The following is a 21,893-nucleotide window of genomic DNA, read 5'->3' as shown; positions in this document are numbered from 1 at the left end:
TCAGCCTCACCTTCAAGAACAAACAGCCTTTAAAGTAAACCGCTAATAGAACGTTGGACCTGGCTGCACAGGCATTGTGGTGTTTAGGTTTGACGATGTTTGATGTTTTACTACAGGATGTTCATCATAGAAGATGATGATGTCACAGAACCCAGATGGTGAAAAACTGATCAACTTTTAATATTTAGTCCCCACATTTTCAACTCCAAATGTTCAACTTATACAGTACAGACCAAAAGTTTGGACACCTTCTCATTCAAAGAGTTTTCTTTATTTTTATGACTATGAATAGTGTAGCTTCACACTGAAGGCATCAAAACTATGAATTAACACATGTTGAATTATATAATGAACAAAAAAGTATAAACAACTGAAAATATGTCTTATATTCTAGGTTCTTCAAAGTAACCACCTTTTGCTTTGATTACTGCTCCACACACTCTTGGCATTCTGTTGATGAGCTTCAAGAGGTAGTCACCTGAAATGGTTTTCCAACAGTCTTGAAGGAGTTCCCAGAGATGCTTAGCACTTGTTGGCCCTTTTGCCTTCACTCTGCGGTCCAGCTCACCCCAAACCATCTCGATTGGGTTCAGGTCCGGTGACTGTGGAGGCCAGGTCATCTGGCGCAGCACCCCATCACTCTCCTTCTTGGTCAAATAGCCCTTACACAGCCTGGAGGTGTGTTTGGGGTCATTGTCCTGTTGAAAAATAAATGATGGTCCAACTAAACACAAACCGGATGGAATAGCATGCTGCTGCAAGATGCTGTGGTAGCCATGCTGGTTCAGTATGACTTCAATTTTGAATAAATCCCCAACCGTGATACCAGCAAAGATCCCTCACACCATCACACCTCCTCCTCCATGCTTCACGATGGGAACCAGGCATGTAGAGTCCATCCGTTCACCTCTTCTGCGCCCCACAAAGACACGGTGGTTGGAACCAAAGATCTCAAACTTGGACTCATCAGACCAAAGCACAGATTTCCACTGGTCTAATGTCAATTCCTTGTGTTCTTTAGCCCGAACAAGTCTCTTCTGCTTGTTGCCTGTCCTCGGCAGTGGTTTCCTAGCAGCTATTTTACCATGAAGGCCTGATTCACACAGTCTCCTCTTAACAGTTGTTCTAGAGATGTGTCTGCTGCTAGAACTCTGTGTGGCGTTGACCTGTTCTCTAATCTGAGCTGCTGTTAACCTGCGATTTCTGAGGCTGGTGACTCGGATGAACTTATCGTCCGCAGCAGAGGTGACTCTTGGTCTTCCTTTCCTGGGGCGGTCCTCATGTGAGCCAGTTTCTTTGTAACGCTTGATGGTTTTTGCGACTGCACTTGGGGAAACTTTCAAAGTTTTCCCAATTGTTCGGACTGACCGACCTTCATTTCTTAAAGTAATGATGGTCACTCGTTTTTCTTTACTTAGCTGCTTTTTTCTTGCCATAATACAAATTCTAACAGTCTATTCAGTAGGACTATCAGCTGTGTAATGTATCCACCTCCTGCACAACACAGCTGATGGTCCCAACCCCATTTATAAGGCTTGAAATCCCACTTCTTAAACCTGACAGGGCACACCTGTGAAGTGAAAACCATTTCAGGTGACTACCTCTTGAAGCTCATCAACAGAATACCAAGAGTGTGGGGAGCAGTAATCAAAGCAAAAGGTGAGGAGATAAAACAGAATAAAATTTACATGAGTGGCCATCAGAAGGTTCTGAGCCTCTGTTTAACCATACCAACTGTTTTTATTAAGGCATAAAGTGGTTGTCTGATGAAAGCAGGTGCTGTGGGGGGCTGCTTCCAACAACATTTAACCATTGGTCCTAAAGGAAACCCCTCTTCTGTGCTTCTACATAGCATCTACATATTTTTCATGCACTTTAAACAAGCATGTGATCTTATTTTGTCAACATCTTCAGTGTGTGCAGGTTCTAGTTTCTCCTGTGACTAAAACACAGAAGAACCAGCTCCTGCTGCTAAAACCCTGAACAGAAGATCATATCAGCAAGTTGTCACACGTCGACCTCATCCATCAAAACAAGCAGCGCATTTCTCACAAACGCAACGTTTCAAGCTGGTCCGTCAACAGCCGTTAGTCTGGACTCGGCAGCACCATCCGGGACAGCGAAGCCACGCTGGGAGCAAAGTTCACATCCAGCAGGACTGACGAGAACAGAGGAGATGAAAACAGACAGGGAGAATGACACACGAGCTCCTCCTGGGATTTAAACCCATCTGAAGCACGACTGAACCATTGTGTTCATATTTTAGACTGCATGGGAATGACAACCATCTTCAATTAATTTTAGTTATGTTAGAGATGCACTGGGTGAAATGTTGAACAATAAAAAGGTCCCTATAAACACATTTCCAACATAAATATCAGTATTTTCCAATAAGGAGTGAAACAACAAAATGTGAGACACCACTTTTATCCTCCAGCATGCAAAAATGATAAAGCAACACATCCAGATTCTTATCTGATCTTTGACCTGAATGTCAAGCCAGCAACCCAACCATCACACCAGCAAGAGGAGAAGACAACCCCACACACCTCTGAACCCACTGAGGCCCAACAGGAGCAGAACTGCAGTGAAGGAAGTACTAACTGTGATCTAACAGGAAACACTGGAGAACGAAAAAATAGAAATAGAAACAAAAATAGGTATGAAAAAACAAATAACTATACAGACGATAGAAATTAATACAATTCTTCACAGATCAGTATAAAGAAATGCTCAAATCTACACATTTTAAATGTAACTGCTCATTAATGCTTACTGTCCTTATTTTAATCAACTAAAACTCAATAAATAAAATTAAAAAACAGTATAACATAATATCATCAACATAAAACAGAACAAACCTTAGAATCTATAACTCAACAAATAAAAAAGCTTAAAGACTAGAAATATTTGACCTTATGAACTCAGATAAAGACCAAATAAATGGCTCTGGTCTACTTTAAACTCTGCTGTTATAAACCTTTAACCCAATGATGGGTTCCTGCTGTTGGGACAGACGTAGGTCCGTTGTAACGCAACACTGGGTCAAATCTTGTGACATGTTTTGTTGGATCAGAGAAGAAACTGGAAGAAGCCATTCTTCACAGGTCGCCATTCTGAACTATACAACCACCTGATCTGACTTCACTGAACCTTTTTCCACAGGAGAAAATAAGAACCAGAAATATGGTGCATTTCTACAGCATAATAATGGTGTCAGTGGATTGTGTTAATGACTTTAGTGCACACCCAACATTAAGATGTTAACACACCGTTTCTCATCTTGACATGTATGATGGCGTACTAAAAAACAAGTGGTGAAGAGGTCCAAGTGTGAGGAAATGATGGGGATTTTGAACAACATTAAGTTCTGAGACATCTTTGAAGCATCTGTCTTGCTTTTGATCCTTTTGTTCTGAATAGTGTGAGTGTACTGGGATCAGCGGTGTGAAATTCCCAGTGTTCTGCTGTGTCTGGACACATTTTCTGGGACGCCACCATCTCATCATACTTTTTCTATATTTCAAGATCAACCGACTGTGGGGATGAAATTTCATAAATGACGAATAACATCTGTTCACAAATTCAGGTTGTGAGTTATTTTTAAACCCACTCTTTGGAAGTCGCAACATTAGACATTATTCACTTTAGCCCAGTTTTGGGTTAACCAAACCTAACCCAGTGTGTGTTGGTCAAACACATGATCCAACCTGTTGAGACAAATGAAACACGGGTTGGATCGGTCCATATTTGACCCAGAACTTTGTTCTGAAATAACCCATCTAGTTGTTTTTATTTACCCAGCAGTTTTTATATTGTAGTGAGACCTCTCCAGAACAACCAACATTTATAAACCAGACATATTTAAGGTTGATAAATGAAAAATCATTTAAAAAACCATTAGACTGTTCCTTGAATAACCAAGTAGGGAGCAGGTGTAGAAACTTTACCATCTGTTTAGTTCTGATTCCTCTGAGTTCAGCTGATTCTAAAAGCAATTTTAAGTCATGCTGACCCAGTCTTAATGAGAACACAGAGACCAGAACAGAAAGTTCAGACAGCTGAACAACCACTGGCAGCAGGTTAAAATCTTAACCCTGCAACATCTCCCCCTCAGATCTGGGACATTCCCAGTAACTTTCCGAAACCACTAACAGACTCTGACAACCCTCTGAGTCCAGATCGGCCTGCTGCATGGAGCAGCTTCACCTCTGCTTATTCTTTGTTGCAGTAATGCAGTTATTAGAGTTACATTAAGCAAACATTACCTCATAGATGTCTTTCTAAAATATGTACCTTTATTGGCTCTCTGCTCTTTAAAGCTGGCCCTACAGATCTGACCTAAACGTTTCTGGAGAACCATGCCTGGTCTGCTGGACCATCTGCTGAGCCAAAGTGCAGCTCTTATAGGAACAACAGAGGAATCACAACACAGCTGAGGGCGCCCACAGCCCATCATTTTAATCTGACTGAATCATGCGATCTTTCTGTCAGTCGGGGTTTGCTTCATGATTTTTAGCTTTTCTCTTTCTGCTGCTTCATTTCTCACCAAAAATTAACAGAAAGCTGAGCAGATTCAATCATTTTAGAGGAGGTTAAAAACTCTTACCAACAGAAGATCAGGATAACATGGTCCGTCCTGCAGAACTACAGAAACCTCACAGAGAGACCAGAGTTAAAGCTTCTCCTCTCACGCCGACACCCAGCAACAGCTGATCTGAATACGAAGAGGCTGAAAACACTGACAAAAGACCTTCCCAGTGCAGAGCCCACCTCCTGAGGCTAAAACACCTCACTGCCCCCTCCATCCTCTCCATGATCCTGCATTCACACTGCCCTGCAGGGGTCCACTCAGGAAGCCACCCTGCAGGGCCGAACACCCCCACTCTTAAAGAAAACATGGAGCCACATGTTGGGTGGAAACGTGATGCAGACAGAACTGCAAACAGTAGGAACAAACATACAGCTGAATGAGCACATCACATATGAATGCACCTTACTGTCAGCGACTCAATATTCAACTCAGATAACCTCAGTGGAAACGGAAACAAAACCAGAATAAAGCCCAAACTAGTTTAAACAAGCACACATGGAAGGCCTGTTGATTTCCCCTGAAACAGTGCCACGTTTCTGGGGTAAATACATCTGTGAGCAGCAGAGCTACGTTTGGGGCTTGTGTCCATGAAAAACTTGACAAATCTACTCTGCCAATGCCCAACAGCTTTTGGTGGAGGGAGTGTGATGGTGTGGGGCGGTTCATCATCTCTGGAGGCAACCTCAGCGCAGAGGGTGATGATATTCTGCATCCTGTGGCAATCCTATCCTCACAGAGCGAGGTCCACTGCAGATCTAACCTCAACACCACTGAAGGCCTGTGGGATCCACTTGGGCGTGCAGTTCATCTCAGAGTGACCACCACAACCAGCCTTGTGACACACGGTGGTGAACGAACAGTATGCCATCCCACAGCAGTGTCTGACCAAGCTGGTGACCAGTATGGGGAGGAGGCCCCAGGCTGTTGTGGTTTTCCCTCGCACCGCTGAAGTTGCTACTTATATAAACGATTCAATACTTCATCCAATCCAACAAACACCAATCAAGCGTCAACAACAGAATAAGCTTTTTGGATGGAAGATTCAGAGTTTTTCATGGGCACAACCCACAGATTTCTGCATGAAGAGACCCTCTCCAGCTCACTCCGGGATCATAGACGTCTCCCTTCAAATTTAAACAGGAAAACTTAGATCAAATGTTCCATTATAAATGCAAACACTCATCATACAGCCCTTAATTACATTCCTAAATAATTAAATGCCGACAGTTTCTGTAAAATCTGTTGATCAGATGGAAAATCGATGTTTCCAGCCTTAGAAGCCATAGAACTGAGAGGATTTTGTATATTCTGTAATGCAAAAACAGAACAAAAGAGCAAAGTGTACCGGAGGCAAATTCCTTGTTTGTATGTACGAACTTGGCAATAAAGCTGATTCTGATTCTGATTTTACCTCCAGAAACAAAAATATGCAACTGAGGAAGGAAAAGGAATAAATGATATAAAATAGGAAGTATTCCTGCTTGTTTCACTGAGATATTTCTGTCACTATCAACAATATCCAATATAAAAGTCTGTGGAGAACATTGAACTATTTGACTAGAGTACAGATTTTCATACATTCTCTAGTCTCAACATGACCAAAACATTTCAGTAAAGGTCATAATGGGGGCGTGGGAAAAATCCACTACATGTGCCAATCATGTCTGAATGTGTTTGCATAAATTAAGATTAACATTGACATCTGGAGCTAATTTACCAGGACATTTTCACCTCAAACGCTTGGAAACAGCAGTAATACGTTCTATTGAAAGAGGATTAACCCAACATCAAACTAGCGTAAAACATCTACTGTACATGTTAAAGAAGCCTCCAGACACTGAGGTTTTGAAGGCTATTAAGGTCATTTATTCTCCAAACACGCCTGAGGTCATTTTAACCGCATTAAAACATAAATATCCATCTCTTTAGAGGCAGATTTTCATCTTTCAACCATATTTTTCATGTGAGGACAGAAAGCAAAGCCGTCTTTTCAATCAATTTTGACTCAGGGGGTCTGGACACATCTGGCTGCTGGTGTGATTGGATGAGTGAAAACAGCAACATCTGGTGTGGTCACAGGGATTTTTCTCTATAATAAACACCATTCATATTAAAACAGAACCTTTCACACCAACAAACTGACAAAATAACGTCATTGGAACTCATTCATTTGCTTTACTGAACCCAGAGAACCGTCTGCTACTATTCACCAGGTGTGACTCAGACGTTTTTATCCGGATTCTTAATACATTCAAATGAACCAACACAAGCTGCAGCAGCAGGGAACTGGTTCTACAATGTGTTACAACACCACCGGACCTTTGCTGGGTCTGCTCTCAGCCCGGCTAACGGTAACTCCAACCAGGGCTGTACAGGGACAGAAAACGCTGCACAACGAGAAGAGGTGACCGGACCCTGAGGAAGATTGTGGAGAAGGGCCGATTCCAGACCTTGGGGGACCTGCGGAAGCAGTGGACTGAGTCTGGAGTAGAAACATCCAGAGTCACCGTGCACAGGCGTGTGCAGGAAATGGGCTACAGGTGCCGCATTCCCCAGGTCAAGCCACTTTTGAACCAGAAACAGCGGCAGAGGCGCCTGACCTGGGCTACAGAGAAGCAGCACTGGACTGTTGCTCAGTGGTCCAAAGTACTTTTTTCGGATGAAAGCAAATTCTGCATGTCATTCAGAAATCAAGGTGCCAGAGTCTGGAGGAAGACTGGGGAGAAGGAAATGCCAAAATGCCAGAAGTCCAGTGTCAAGTACCCACAGTCAGTGATGGTCTGGGGTGCCGTGTCAGCTGCTGGTGTTGGTCCACTGTGTTTTATCAAGGGCAGGGTCAATGCAGCTAGCTATCAGGAGATTTTGGAGCACTTCATGCTTCCATCTGCTGAAAAGCTTTATGGAGATGAAGATTTCATTTTTCAGCACGACCTGGCACCTGCTCACAGTGCCAAAACCACTGGTAAATGGTTTACTGACCATGGTATCACTGTGCTCAACTGGCCTGCCAACTCTCCTGACCTGAACCCCATAGAGAATCTGTGGGATATTGTGAAGAGAACATTGAGAGACTCAAGACCCAACACTCTGGATGAGCTAAAGGCCGCTATCGAAGCATCCTGGGCCTCCATAAGACCTCAGCAGTGCCACAGGCTGATTGCCTCCATGCCACGCCGCATTGAAGCAGTCATTTCTGCAAAAGGATTCCCGACCAAGTATTGAGTGCATAACTGTACATGATTATTTGAAGGTTGACGTTTTTTGTATTAAAAACACTTTTCTTTTATTGGTCGGATGAAATATGCTAATTTTGTGAGATAGGAATTTTGGGTTTTCATGAGCTGTATGCCAAAATCATCCGTATTAAGACAATAAAAGACCTGAAATATTTCAGTTAGTGTGCAATGAATCTAAAATATATGAATGTTACATTTTCATCATGACATTATGGAAAATAATGAACTTTATCACAATATGCTAATATTTTGAGAAGGACCTGTATTCACAAGCAGCCGACTGCAGTTAGACACCAACCTGTGGTCTGGATTTTTCCTTTCTGAGCCTTGTTAGGCAACACAAAGTCCACACTTCTACCTAGCAACTATGTTTCTGCCTTTTGCTGATTCAGAAATGTTGTGAAATGCTTAGAGGTGATGACCGTGGTTACCATGGTTACATATTTGAAACCAAACACCTCTAACCCAGATGGAGTTCTGGATGCCAAGACGGAAAGACATCAGCAATGATCTTACAGAAGCAACTGTTGTCCATCAATCTGGGAAGAGTTATAGTGGCAAATTATTTCAGTTAATCATTTTACAAATATTAGGGATGCACAAATATTTGCGTTGATATCAATATCTGGTTTTAATATTGCTGTTATGGTTGAGAGCCGACATATTTACTAAAATTATATACATTTTATAGATTACTAAAAAACAACCACACCTCTGACACTGCTTGTGTGCTCCAGTTAAACACCCACAATGCTGCACTGCATCACCATCACATGACCATTCAGATACCACATGACCAGCTCCCCTAACAAAGGTTATTCACAATTTAAAGAAAGGCCAAAGCGTGCAATGCTCGAAAACATATAACCCCAAGTTAGTTAGTTAGCAGGTGAAAGGTCAGAGTTTATGACAATAGCTTAGCTCGGGTGTAACGTTTATTAGACGTCATTGCGCCATATTTTATTGTATATTTTGCCATTATTGTGCAGCTCAGTTACATTTATTGTATGTGGTTAAAATAACTGTACCACCAGTGGGGGTGTAACGGTGCACACAAATCACCGTTTGGTACATTTTTGGCTCACTTCAATCAAGAGGAAAAAAAAAGGATTTTATTTTTTTTACTTTATTTAGCAGGAAACAAACAATTTATAACATTTCTGAAGGTAAATTTATTATGAACTAGAATGTTAAGCAGCCAGCATAGAACTGACCTGAGATCTGATTTGACTTGGCCAGTTAATAAACAATAAATGGGTCAGCAATAAAACCTTGAAAATGGTCAGTCTGGTTTAGGAACAGCACTGTTCCAACTTAGGAGAAGAAAAACTGTTGAATCTCTTTGGAGGAGTTTTGAAGGATTATTAGAAAAACAGGCTACGGGCTGAAAGGCAAAGAGACCATCCTCTCTGAAAATAATATGGCAGCATGACTTGGATCTGCAAACTGCATCTGAATGAAGCGCAGGACCTCTGGAACAACGACTCTGCTGAAACAAAAGCAGTGGATGAAGGTTGTAGGCGCAGTCCCGTCCTCTCACATCAGAGCCCATACTGATTTTATTTTTAAATATCCCGTTGCACAACACGGCAGAGGCAAGACTGTTAAAAACTGAGCTCAACATTGAGTAGATGTTCGGCTGCAGAGAACATAGCGTTCAGGACGTGACAGTTACACCTTCTGGCAACAGTTTCCATTAAAGAGAAAAGTCAGGGTGGGTCACTGAGTGCAGCGTGCCGAGCTAAATCTGAGAGGCCCGGCTGCCTAATGACTCCTTCTGCTTGGTCAAACACGTTATTTATTTCTCATTGTGTGTGTCCACAGGCCGTAAATATGTTTGTAATTACCCACACCGCCATCAGGTGGGGTTAATGGAGAAGCCATTAGCACAGATAGAAAGTGGATGGATGAAGGCGCAGAAGGGAAACTGCATTAGAGAGGCTGTGGACGGAGAGGCGGGCATAATCAGCAAATATAAGTCATTAATTCTGCTATTTATACATCCACCTGCATGCCCGCTTCCTGCTGGACCGGGTCAGCAATTAGAACTGGATCACACTGAATTAGGATCATTAAAAGTGTTAAAAGAGGCAGACGTCATTCTATAAATATTTACATGTGTGTCTGTTTTAACTCCAGAACCAGAACCAGCTTTAGTGGCCAGGATTGTTGCACAAACAGGGACTGTAGAAACTTTACATGAAATAAAATAAAATGCACAGTATATATATGTATGTGTACAGTGCCTTGCAAAAGTATTCACCCCCCTGGCTTTTACATTCCAGCCTGTAATTTTAATGTTTTTATGAGATGAATCTGCACAAAATTGTCTAAGTTGGTGCAGTGAAACAAAAATATCGATAAAAAAGAATAAGTTGGCATGTGTATATATTCACCCCTCTGCTATGAAGCCCCTAAACAAGTTCTGCTTTACACTAAAGACATGTTATATTATTGCATTTAAGCAACTGAATTATTCATTTAATCCCATTTTCTCTATCATATATTTCTATTACTCATTAAATAAGATCAAGTTATTAAATGGAAAATCAGCTGAATCTTTTATCCGATTACTCGTCAGAATAATGGATAAAATACTTGGTTACTAAAATAACGGCGTGGTGCAGCCGTGCTGAAGTCGGGGAGGAACGTCACGCTGCATTTAAGTGGTGCCGGACCTTCTTTTGACCCGTCTTGCCTCAATTTTATGCTGCATTACTGCTGCTGCTTACTGGGCTGAAGTGTGCAGACTGATAATATCTACTGCAAGGAAAATGTAGCTCCTGTCACTCTGGTACCAGGTTCTGTAATATCAGAACACTGAAAATAAATACGAGTACAAGCACATTGTATGGGACAGTGACCCGGTGTTGGTATCTGTATTGGTGCAATCCTCTAGTGAACCAAGAGCTGAGGTGTTTTTCCAAAGCAACGGATTTCTCCACACTTTTGTTTCAGACGTTTCTGTGGTCTTTATTTGCATTATTCAGACAGGAAACAAGCAGAGAGGGAAGGAAGGAAGACATGCAGCCAAGGTCCCAGGGTCGGGAATGGAACCCCAGGCAGCTGCACGGAGGATTCAGGCAGACGCATGAATGGGACACATTTACAAATACAAATCTGAAAAGTGTGGCATGCATTTCTATTCAGGCCCCTCGTCAACACTTTATGGCATCACCTTTTGCTTCAGCTACAGCTGCTAGTCTTCTTGGAGTAGATATCTACCAGCGTTGCACAGCCACACACAGACTTTAGATTGTGCTTCTCATTCGTTTTGGAAAAATAGCTGAAACGCACTAATGAAGACAGATTCACGGATGGATTAGGATCTGCACTTCAGCCTTCCAGAGTTTCACCATGAAGGCCAGAAAGTTCATTTTTCCAGGGGTTTTTGGTAAACTCAAAGGACATCCTAAGTCTTTCTTTCTTCTTTTCATGCCAGCAGAATCTCCCACCTAAGCTGTGGATCTCTGTAACTCCTCCAGAGTTACCATGGTCCTCTTTGCTGCTTCCCTGATCAATGCTCTCCTGCCAGTCTAGGTGGACATCCATGTCTTGGTAGGTCTGCAGGTGGTCCATGCTCTCTCCATGTTCAGATGATGGATTGAACAGAGCTCTGGGAGATGTTCCAAGCTTGGCATATTGTTGTAGAACCTAACCCTGCTTTAAAACTTCTACAGAACGTTCTCCATGCCCTGTCTGCTGTGTTCCTTGGTCTCCATGATGCTGGTTGTTCTCTAACCTTCTCTAACAAACCTCTGAGGCCAGAAACAGAACATCTGCTGTTCTACTCAGATGAAATCACACACAGATACTCTGGTTACCAGCAAATGTGACTTCTGAAGGAAGTTGACTTCAGTGCATTTTAATTAGGGGTATCAGAGGAAAGGGGCTGAAAACAAATGCATGTCAGAATTTTATTTGAAGAAACTCGTGTATTGAAGTCATTTGTGACTGGTTTTAGGACCATTTTCATTTGTTTTAGACAGAAAATAGACATTAACTTATAAACTTTCATCGAGTTAAGATTTGTGTTTTCTATTGGATCCAACTGTTGGTTGACTTATTAATAAATCTTCTCTAGATGTTGCAGGCAGAATAACTTATAAATGTTTTAGAAAAAATGATCCAATGCAAAAACGTTTACAGTTAAGAGGCAGAATAAAACGTATTATGACTCCATCAGCTGCATTAGCCAGAGATTACATTAGGGCCCATTAAACAGAAGGCCACTGCATTACTGTATTGGGTATACTTTTGGAATATTGATTGGACTGTTTTTAATGGTTCGTTTTCAGTTTAGCACACAATAGAGCAGGAAGAAGTCATTACAGGGATTTACAGGCGAGTCAAAGGAGTAAAAAAGACTGCAAGAGAACGTGCCTGATGGAAAAGGCAAATGAAGAGGACTGGAATAAGAAGATAAAGAAGCACTTCAATGGGATGAAAGGTTAGAGGTGAAAACCAAGGCAGATCTTTGTGGGAAAGAGAGAGAACGCTTCAAGGACATATCTGGATCCTGGCAAATTCGTCAGAGAGACGTCAGCTTTTATGAGGTTGTGTTAAAACAAACGTCAGGTCTTAAAATTTTTATTTCTTAGGAGTCTTAATAGACTGAATGGAAATTCTACAGTAAAACACTGAATCTACACCTGCAAAGGTCAGACAGACGTTAAAGGCAGAGACCTTAAACCCTTAAAAGCCTTTAAAGACTCTAATTGTGATTCAGACTATTATCTCCCCTGATCAATGAAGTGATACTGCAGTTATATAATCTCTCCTCTGGTTGTAAAAGCAGACTCTCCTACTCAATCTGGGAACGCTAATAGCATGCCGACGATGCGTGGCAGGATATAACACACACACACACACACAAAGAAACAGCTTGTTTTTATGGTGAAATGGATCCATAGCTCTGAGGCTTATTGTATTATCCTAACATTAAGACAACATCTCCTGGCCTTTTATGCATAAAACAAACGTCTGCCGATGTTCCTGTTGCCCCGGCCAATCCTTCCTTTGCTCCAACACAGAAAGCTCCCTCCACATTTCCTGGTACTCCTGGTAAAAGTTTGTAGGCTTTATGATTTCCTCTACAAAACATGGAATCTCACAGAATTCGCCCCAATCAGTGAGCAGCAAAATATAGTACTTTCTGAAGTATTTTGGTTGCTGCAGGCCTCTGTACCCGTCTCCATAGCAACAAGCTACTGGTTGTTTAGGAGGCAGTCCTGGAAAAGGGTTTTCAGTCCTTCCACCTCAAACAAAAACATGCAGTTTGCCAAACCCTGCTGGGACTTTAACTAGACCTGTGTGCTTTGGTAAAATGACATTAAAATTGAGTTTTTTTGGGAACCAAAATAATAGAACCCACTCTAGATGGGTCTGCTGATAATTACAGGATGAATATGTGGAGAAGCTCACTCCCACTATTAACTACAGTGGAGGATTGTGATGCTGTGGGCTTGTTTCCTTCCCTACGCTCTTTGAAATATTAGAACATTGTAAATAAAATATAGTATAGCTTCTAGCAACAGAAAACTCAGAGGAGCATCTTCACAAGACGTTTAGTAGACAGAGGCTTCTCCAGATCTGCTGCAACAGAGACCTCTACAGGAAATCCTTCCTGCTCTTTACAGCAACATCCAATTTCCTTTTAGGATTAATGAATTATTTTTTTGCTGAACTTGAACTGAAGAGACAAAACATCAACTTCCTTCCTTGACCTTCAAATGATCATCAGGTTCTACAGGAACTCATGATCCATTCTTTTTACGGTCGTGGCAGATGGCCGCTCACACTGATCCTGGTTCTGGTTCTGCTGGAGGTTTCTTCCTGTTAAAAGGGAGTTTTTCCTCTCCACTGTCGCTACATGCATGCTCAGTATGAGGGATTGCTGCAAAGTCAACACCAGTGACTGTCCACTGTCTCTACATGCTCATCCAGGAGGAGTGAATGCTGCAAGTCACTGACTGGATGCAATCTGCTGGGTTTCCTTAGATAGAAAAACTTTTTATCCAATTTGAATAAATAACTGAATCTGACTGAACTGTTCGATGGTTACGATTAATTGGAATGTATGAACCTGACTGTTGTGAAGAACCTTGAGACGACATGTGTTGTGAATTGGCGATATATAAATAAACTGAATTGAATTGAATTATACCACCTGTGTGGCGACAGGGAAACCTCTACAGTCTGCAGGACAGTGCGTCCTGAGGCTCAGGGTTAGGGACCTATGATCTACAGAGACTGTACCAAAGGGAAAGGTCAAAGGTCTTACCGTGCATGCTCTAAGCTTGTAAAATGACAGAGTGCTGTCTGATTAGGTGACAGGGGCAATACAAACTCTCACCAGTAGGGGCACCAATAAATGTGGCACCAGAGTTTTGCAAGAAATATTTCATAACACTTGATTTTCTGCCAAATAAATCAATATTTTTAAAATTAAAGTTGGATATTTCAATTATTTCCACCTCTGTGATTAAAAATGAATTTATTTTAAAGATTTGAAACATTCTAACCATAGATGCCAATAAGTGTGGAGGGTCCTGTATACGCAAGGAGTAAAAAGGTTCAGCGGGATGATGGAAATCTGCATCAGATGAGTATGATAAACAACATGGCTGCACCCAAACATCTGGGGGTATTTTATGTGATACCAATGTTATGTTGGCACCCCTGATTGACTGTGTTGTGCCCCGGCCATGGAAAAAACAAGCCGTGATGTCATGGAGCCATTTCCCCAGCTCCGCCTCGCTCTCTCTACCCAGGAAACTCTCCTAGAGATGCAGACAGCGAAGGAAGCACGCGTTAATGTCCAACTTGCTGGCGAGACGGATTAATTCTTCAAACTTGGATTACCTTAATTGGAATGTATGAACCTGACTTTTGTGAAGCGCCTTGAGACGACATGTGTTGTGAATTGGCGCTACATAAATAAACTGAATTGAAACTTGGATCCAGAGTTGACTAAGATCTGTTGTTTGTGTGGCCGCCGACTGAAGAACAACCAAAAGTTAAGTATAATCTGCTGGTTGAGTAATCCAGAGTTCATGGGGAAGGGGTAATTAACAAAATATGTCTCCAACCTTTCTTTCTGAGCTTCTGCAGAAAGGTAACCTGAACCAGAAATGCCCCAGAGAAGACGGTGTTTCTAACCATGTCGACTGAAGCGTATTCCTTCCTCCCTGCCTGAGGGGAGTTGGCATAGGAACCCCAGCTCTGCCCGCCTTATGTGTGCCGATCCAGCTTAACCCAGCTGCTACTGAGAGCGGCCGCCACGGCGTCTTTGTTCGCTGCCCACCACGTGGCCAAACCGGACCACCTTTGCTACACTTTCCTCACTCCTATTCTTCAGAACGGTTCACGTAAGAGGTGGTGTCTGGCCAGAGAAACAGTTGAAACATGGTTCATGTTGTGTGTGGTCCTAAAGGCTGAACTATTTCACTGCTAGCTGGCTATCTGCTCAGCTAAGGTGAACAGACCTCCCAGCCTTGAGTCTACTTATTTGTTCTGAGTTGTGTTTTAAAGTTAAGACAAACATTATTTTAATGAGTGGTTTAAATATAGATTGGCCATAATGAGCTGCTGGTGCTCATATGCTTCTGAGTATTAAGTTTTATTGGTGTTTTAGGCACATGTCAAATTAAAAGGGTTGATAAATATGTTATTTTTCTTTGTTAACCAAAACTGCTACACCAGCAAAGTCAGATATTCACATACGACTGGTCGCCATCTTGTGAGAGTTCCTCTCCGCCATTTTAGTAGGTCATTACTCCATGTGATGGCTGGTTTAAATAACACTGAACATCAATTGTCCAAAAAACATATTTCCTTAAATATTATTTTTACTAAAATAATATTGGCTGATTAAACAACATTAAGAATCAATTATCCAAAAAGATTATCGACTTCTACTTTTAAATGATACTTTAAAACACTATTTTATTAAAAATAATGTCTAATAAATTATTATGTTTTGGAGAGAAGATGTGAATTTATTTCGGTGAGTGCTCGAATCACTCTTTCGTCTGTTGTCCTAATACCACCACCATACTGGGCTGGGATCACCAGGACAATATTTGACTGTCCAAATGTTTTTTAATTAAATATTAAACAACTTACGCATATTATTGCACAACAACTGCCACCAGAGATTTTTAGGATTTTGAAAACCTGTTAAAATAATAAAGGATCTCCTTTTTGCTGCACAAATGAGAACCTTTCTGAACATCCCAGCTGCCGTTCCTCTTTGTCACAAAATCATTTCTCCTTCTTTATGATTAATTACCATCGCAGTCGTGTGTCGCCACAGTAACAGGTCACACCGCATCGCTGCTGATCACACAGAACATGGTCACATGTTCCAGAATGAGTCATCCCAACATCAGGACCACAATCATCTTGGTTTGAGTCCGACTTTACATCAACACCCCTGTGAGATGCATGAGTATGTGGAGACGTGTATGAACACTTAAACATGTGCTGGAACACACGAACAGCCGGCTCTTCTCCTGTTTCTGAATCCTAGCTGAGAACACGCCTCACAGCAGGGATTTACTCCTGCTGCTGTTAGTGTTCCCGTTAATCCCAAACGTGCTAAATGGAGCCAAGGCAGATTATATCACATCCGACATGGGGGTGGGTGGCTGTTTACACCTGAATACAGCAAGAATTGTAATAGAAAACGTGGAAAACTAAGAAGAAAATGAGACAAAATTCAAAAGTGGAACAGGGGCTAAACGTCCAAAATGACTTGATTCCCATTAATAAGACCAAGTGAAAACATCTGAAGAGCAAACTGATGCTTTTCAGTCACAATAACAGCAACAGTCTGATTAGAACAAACCCAGTCAGACCCGTCATCACAAGCTCCAGGCTGGATATTCCAGATCCAGGGATACATCCGCCTGGCGCTCCAGTTTCCTGCCTGTCCAAGTGATGAGCTGATCTGAGACTCGATGCCCGGCTCTGCGACCCGTCACATCAGGGAAACATTAAAATGATATGAGAATGTTCTGCAGTGCCGTGAAAAGAAGTAATTGCTGGTGGTGCCCAAACCTTCTGTGTCATCAAGACTGGGAACTTTTAGTTTTTCTTTCTGTCCTCACATCACCTGGTGCCCACAACTTATACAACCACATACGCGGTGCCACATAATAAACCGCTTGGCAGGAAAAAGTTTTAGATGTGACACATTGATCCAAGCAGGCGGTCAAGACTTCTCGCAGCTTCACGGCCTCTCAGCCACTGAGAGGTGTATTCCTCTTCTTTGTCCCTAGTCTGGTTTAATGGCCTTTAACAGCACCTTTTCTTTTTGTTTTTCCAAAGCTACACGGCGAATTAGTTCTGCCTCCCCGTCCGATGAAGCCGTGGCAGAAAGTCTGGGAAATGTAGGAATTTCTCACCAGAAATAATTGGTACGCTCGACTATGGAACCGCAGACAGCGCACACAGAGTCCGCGTTAATCACAGTACGCCCGAATATCTTCTGCTCTTTAGGCATTAATAATACTTTTATGATGTTTATTATGAAATAGCCAAAGGTTGGGTGCTGATAGGTTTAATAGTTTTATATTTTACTGCTTTCATTGCAATAGTGACCAAATAATCAACACTGACATCTTTCTGTGCATCTCCTTCTAGTTCTACAAAATATTCTGAATTTTTCAACAAGCTGCAAGGAGAATATGTGGTGGCCATGCATCCCCTCTGATCAGTTTATCAATCAGCAGCGTAGGATGATATGACTGGATAACAACATAGGATTTGAAATATATCAGGACACTGGCTGGCGACTAAAACCAGGTGATTTTCAGCTTGATTGGCCTGACAGGTGACAGGTGAGCAAGAGAGAGGCAGACAAAATCAGTTAACAGGAAGGCTGCACTGACTACAGGCCGACGGGATGTAAGCATGTATGTATGTATACATACGATGTGTTTTAGGTCCGACCCATATCACCTTCTATAAGAACATGCTCAGAATCTCCAGTTTGTAACTCAGAGATGAATGAACTGCAGCCATCCAGCTGAGCTTTAGACTCTCTGATGACTCCAACAGAGCCTCCCCCCACATATATACCTCACTCATTTTATATAAAACCTCTTTAAGATGAAGAGCTCGGCACACAGCAAATAAAGTCACACTAATATGCAAACTCATGCTTAGACATCCGGGAGAGCGTCGAAAAGCCCGGAGTCGGCCAGGGTCCACGCACTCTGACATGCATCGCCGGTTCCCTCCGCTCACCTCACTAACCGCAGCAATCGACATGAAGTGCTGGAGGTGAAGTGTGAAATGGTTCTGCAGCAGCTGGCGGCCAAACTCTGGGGAAAATTCTGCCTCACACTTGGAAGGATTTGAGCAAATGTAAAGGACGTTTTTCATTCCCCGACTCAGATTTTTTACGCTTCTTGGACGGGATAAGTAAGGAGTTGGCTGAGGCAGCAGCAGCAAAACGTTCCTGCACAGCACTTTGGCACACCTCAGAACAAGTGATAAATATTTAAACTGCACTCTGGCGGCGCAGAGGTGAACATTTCAGCAGTGGTATCACAAGGAGCAAAGCGAGAAGAGAAAAGGGACAAAAACAGCTGATTTAATTAGTTGCAAGTTTGTCCTGGAAACTCCCCTCTGAGGAAGAGGAACCGGCGACGGATCTCAGCCACCAAATGGAAAACCGAGCAGCAGACCAGTGTTAAAGGTGAAACAGCTGTTAAATCAGGGCCCCAGAGGTCAACGTGGAGATGTTCAGGCTGTTTATGGGTTCAGCTCGCAGGTTCCGACACGATCCAGTTCTCTGAGCATGCAGAACTATATATGGTCCAGGTTTTCTGGCTGAAGAAGGTAGACTGATGATTCACGGCTGGACATTACAAGGGGACCCAAATGTAGAAGCTCCGTTTTAGAGTCTATGGAGCTCAGATTTTGATCAGAAAATGTCATCCCAGTTGATTTATTCCCTGTTATGGAACTGAACAGTAGGATGTGACCAAAATACGTCTAAGAACATTTTCTGAACCCTCAGCTCATTAAAGCTAAAATATCTTGTTGGTAAATGGATACAAATCTACTGAAAATATCTTGGACAATGTTTGAATGTAGGGAAATCTGAAGTATTGTGCTTTCTGTGCTGCTACGACCTGAATCGAAATGTGAGTAAAAACCAGGAACATGGGTGTGCTTGTCCACACGTCTGATTAAGAGTTCATCTTTAGTCGGTTTCAGTCTCTTCAGCCACTAGCTTCAATATACAACAAACACTGACCCCCAAAAAATGACCACAAGGCTGAAACTCCCATTCAACAGGTGGCGCTAAAGACAAGGACAGAGACAGCATTCAGTTCATCATTTGCTCCAAGAATACACAGGTCGCTGAAATCTAGGAGGAGAAATCTAATTTCTCTATTTTTAACAGTTGACAAACCAGCACATGGATATATATATATATATATATATATATATATATATATCCAGGGGTGGCCAGAGTGTGGCTTGGGGGCCATTTCTGGCCCCTTGACCAAGATTAAACAATGTCATAAATTTATTCCCAAGTCCAGGCTGTTGATGATGATACACCTGAAACAAATTTGAGTGAAATCTTAAATGAGCAAAAAAATGATGCAGACAAAATGAAATGGTCTTAAAATAGAAAATGTAGGCTAAGACAGACTATTTAATTCAATGTGACTGCAAACATCCAGTGACGTTTAATCAAAAGCAGACATGGGTGCACCCACTTATCCTCATTATTTGAACGGTTTTATTAAAAAACGGTAAATATGTTTGGATCTAAAATGATTTGCAGATTCTTTCCGCCCAGAAATCCGGCTACAACGTTTCGTTCAAATCTTGTGTACATAGTTATTGTTTTTAGGCCCGTGACTACTTTCAGCTCGACAGTTGCGGCCCCTGTGGCAAAAAGTTTGGACACCCCCGAACTAGACCCTAGAATGACTCAGAATGCCACAATCTATTTATACGGGTCTGCATTTTGTTTTGTTTCTTATAAATTGAAAAAAATGACAGTAAATTATGATAACATTTGATCTAAAAAGAGCAGGTCAGAGTGAGCACAGATTGTACAAATAGATTTGACATAAAGATATAAAAAAAAATCTGTGGTGCTGGATTATCATAAACTGCAGATTAATTCATGGGTAGATTTTTTAATATATGAACTAAACAGTGGAGATCGGAGGATAAAGTAGAAATCAGTACAAGATAGTTTTAGGAGCACATCTGCAGCATGATTATTCCCGGGATTTCTTGTCTGATGACCCAGTTCTAAGACTTAAGACGGAAAGCTCAATAAAATGACACGTAAAGGCTTGAAGAGATGCAGGACGCTTCTGCGCACAGCTCACTGAGCAGGGTTCATTGGACAAGAATGCAGCTCAATTAGACCTTAATAAACACACAGGTCACATGGACCTGACACACACACACACACACACACACACACACCCAATCCATCACCAGCAGAGTTACCAGCTCGCATCACCTGAATGATAAGCGGGGAAAACTGCTCTCCGTCCGCTCAGACTGGAGGCTGAACAACAGGAAAACACCCCTCACCTGGAAATCTCAAGGTTGTTCCTTCCACTTGTGTCCTCAGCGCAGAATATCCATATACTATTCCAAGGAATTCGGTAAAACGTTCAAAAATCCATCTGGAATCAAAGGAAATGCCTCGGGAAACAAAAAAAGATAAAGATAGACCGTTTCCGATCCGGAAGGTTCGTCTCTGCTCCAGCAGGTTCCCCAAAGCCGCCCTCATGCGGTCATGCTAGCTCATCCCGCGGAAGCAAAGAGCGAGCAGAGCCGGCCGATGGAGAACAAACCCCCGAGAAGTGCTGCGGAGCTCCGGGGGAAGAGGCCGACTCCGTCCGGAGTTCAGTCCAGGACAATCGGCTCCTTGCCGGTGTGGCAGAGCACGAACACAGCAGCTGTCAGATCCGGTTTCCGCCGGTTCCTGAAGGCAGTCGGCGTCAGCTCGCCCCGCTTTGGCCGCGGTCTGTGCCGTTCTGAGGTTCCGTTATGAGTCGGTCACTGTCACCTCGCTCCAAACCGTCATCGCTGCTCCTTCTGGAGAAATGAGGCAGACCGCAGAAGCACCGCCCTTCTGTCAGGAAAACCCCGCCCCATACCAACTCAACCAATAGTAGCGGCTCTCTGGTCTGATGCCCCGCCCCTTCTCCCTCTCTTTCTCCCAGCTCTGCTGCAGTTTGGCAGCGTTGAGCTTCCCAACAGGAGCCAATAACACGTTCAACCTCTAAAAACGAACGGACCCTCCGCCAAGCTTATCCAGCCACAGAGACACTTCTGTCCACAGCTGACTGAACCACATTAAAGACATTTCACAGCGTTTTATAACTGAGTCACCACCTAAAGCTCAGCTCAGCGCAAAACATGTTCTTCTGAAGAACTTGAATCACCTACTTCAGTCAAAAAGAACAGAGTTCTACAGGGATTAAACCTTCTGGGTCTCATGGTTCCGGTGTGAGCAACATGGCTCCATACCCAGGGCGGCAAGGTCTGGGGGCCAACACTAACATGTTTTCCGTGGCTTATTTGGCTGAACATTGAAAGCTATGAATGTACAGTCAAGAACAAAACTATAGGCAGATTTAGATCAGATTTTTTTATTCAACCTAATTTGTTAATATAGGGAGATAAAAGATAAAACTATGTAAGATAAGCCGTAGTTTTGAATAAATAATACATATGATGTTGTTGAAATTTTATTTAAAAATTACATGATGAAAATTATTTATACCGTTCTCAATAATCAATGGAAAAACCTGTAAGTGCATCCCAGCAATCAAACCCTTTCAGCTTTAAACCTTGTGAGGTTGGAAGACCTCCTCGCCGTCACATATTTTGTTCTCTCCACAGATTTTCTATCAAATTCAGGTTGGGAATCCAGCCACTGAAACGTTATTACTTTCAGTCAGAAGAAACATGTTGGTAAAACTGAAGACCACTTTAGGCCTTCATTAGCCAGGGGTATGAATATTTTGGGCTTGTCCTCATGAGAGCAGAGGTTTAGTCAATGC

At 42.4% G+C, this 21,893-nt stretch overlaps 1 protein-coding gene across 2 annotated transcripts in view; it reads right to left on the bottom strand.

Moving 5' to 3' along the window:
* Window positions 1-21,442, bottom strand: part of large2 (LARGE xylosyl- and glucuronyltransferase 2) — a 93,824-nt gene extending 72,382 nt beyond the window's left edge. The window contains exon 1 of one of the 2 annotated variants that reach the window (XM_047363001.1): window positions 20,413-21,442. The gene's annotated coding sequence lies outside the window, so the exon portion shown is untranslated. Of the gene's footprint in view, window positions 1-4,609; window positions 4,706-20,412 lie in introns of those variants that run through there. The other variant, XM_047362998.1, reaches the window with a different exon arrangement.
* Window positions 21,443-21,893: the final 451 nt, after the last annotated feature.

Source organism: Girardinichthys multiradiatus, chromosome 4 (assembly GCF_021462225.1).
Source record: "Girardinichthys multiradiatus isolate DD_20200921_A chromosome 4, DD_fGirMul_XY1, whole genome shotgun sequence".
NCBI lineage: Eukaryota > Metazoa > Chordata > Actinopteri > Cyprinodontiformes > Goodeidae > Girardinichthys > Girardinichthys multiradiatus.
This window is presented reverse-complemented; position numbering and strand designations above follow the sequence as displayed.